This window comes from Sinohyriopsis cumingii, chromosome 5, assembly GCF_028554795.1.
Source record: "Sinohyriopsis cumingii isolate HCF-2022 chromosome 5, ASM2855479v2, whole genome shotgun sequence".
In the NCBI taxonomy this organism is placed as follows: domain Eukaryota; kingdom Metazoa; phylum Mollusca; class Bivalvia; order Unionida; family Unionidae; genus Sinohyriopsis; species Sinohyriopsis cumingii.
In genome coordinates this window covers 70,606,795-70,608,625 of record NC_142965.1, presented here as the reverse complement: position 1 = coordinate 70,608,625, position 1,831 = coordinate 70,606,795, and the positions used below count along the sequence as shown (strand labels likewise).

General features: G+C 39.9%; 1 non-coding gene across 1 annotated transcript; it reads right to left on the bottom strand.

Moving 5' to 3' along the window:
* Positions 1-1,483: 1,483 nt before the first annotated feature.
* Positions 1,484-1,560, bottom strand: Trnap-cgg (transfer RNA proline (anticodon CGG)). The gene has a single exon. It is a non-coding gene; the product is annotated as a tRNA-Pro (tRNA).
* Positions 1,561-1,831: the final 271 nt, after the last annotated feature.

Genomic DNA, 1,831 nt, shown 5'->3' with positions numbered 1-1,831 from the left:
TGTCCACATAACTGTAAGGAATAGGTGACAACTTTGATAGATCCAATGCACAAAAACTTGGTATGTCATTTGGGTCTGTGGACAGAAATAGATTCAAAATATATTTCATATTATTTATAGATTTATCCGTACCCTTCCTCTTTATCATTCTTTCAACTGTTTGTATCACTGAGAACAGGGTCCGTTTTGCACCCTCACTGTCACTATCCCAATATGTGCCCACACACAGCTTCACAATATAATCAAATGGCAATGGGTTCATTTTGTTTTGTACAAAACAAAGCAGTTCACTCACCGTTATCGACGAGCTATCAACGAACAGCCGTCGTTGGTAATCTGCCGCCACGTTTACAGGGCTTCTCGTCACCCTAGGAAATCTTTTCAGCTCACATTTCTTACAAAGGAAAAAATCTCCCTGACACAAATGACCAGTAGAGGTTCCACAATCTTCACACTGCATTTCTAAGTTAAAATTTCAATGGATAGGTTAAAATAACAACTAAGAATATTTAAAATATTATCACAGCTATTCGACAACAGTGTTATAGCGCCGCCATCTTGACATATCACATAATGGTATATATCTATATTATTGGTAGTGGTACTTTCTACTCAGTTTGGTTGATGATAGGTTATTTAGTGCAGAGGCAATCGGAGTTAGGTTCCGTGGTCAAGGCGACACTACGTTAGTTAGCCAACCCAGACTGAAACGTAAGATTCGCGCCCCCACCTTATCGCTTGCAAGTTCGGTACGCAAACCAAATGCCACGAAGTCGTCATATCAGTTCAGACCTAGCGAGATAATTTGGGATGCTACTTCCAGTTAGCATTACCTTCTTAGTTCGCCTTTTCTAAGATTTAAAGAGAATGTTTATTAGAAAGAACGTATTTTATATTTACAAAAATCTTCATTTCCATTAGTTGCAAAATCCACGTAAAGTTCCTGCAGAAAACAATGCAACTGACACACAAGGTGTGTAAACTTGGGGTCCTGTAATCAACAGCTGGAGGGGAATTCCCTAATATGTAAGGGTTGGATAGACTGGTCTTCAGGTGTATTATGCTGACAAGTACCAGGTTCAATATCAAAGTTACTAATCATATGTGACCGATATCAGTGCTTCCTCCTTTCTGCTTTTAGACACGATATTAGCTTATGAGCAATTTCATCATGCAACGCGGGCAATTAAGTTTTATTATGTGTTATATCAGGGGTGCACAACCTTTTTCGGCCAAGGTCCACGTTGCATTTTCTAAGACCACTCGAGGGCCGCAAGCACTAAATTCTTTATCATAACTACTGTTTATGGGCCAGATTTATATGTTGTTTTAATTTGCCCTGAGGGCCGGACAGAATACGTTCGCGGCCCGTGAATCACGGGTTGTGCACGCCTGTGTTATATTATATGGAATAACCAGACACCAGACTGGCATTTTTACCAAGCGAGGCAGCTGTTAGTACCAGTTTTGTAAGTCTTTGGTATGACTCGGCCGGGGATCGAACCCACGACCTCCCGCATCCGAGGCGGACGCTCTAACCACTAAGCCACCGGAGCGGTCCTCAAAAGTGAGATGATATATATCGCAAGATATGCCTTTTTGTGAACACTGTTTTGAGAACAGATACTTGTTAAACGAAAATCGATTTGAACGCTTTAATGATGTGATGCATCAGTGAAATATATACAGTATTCCTGGTATACTCAGATAAGTAAAGATAAATTCTATCATACTATATTAAGCAATGGTCCATGTGCTATTCATTGTATCAATCATTAGTCCATATGTTAATCATTGTATCTAGCAATGGTCTATGTGCTATTCATTGTGT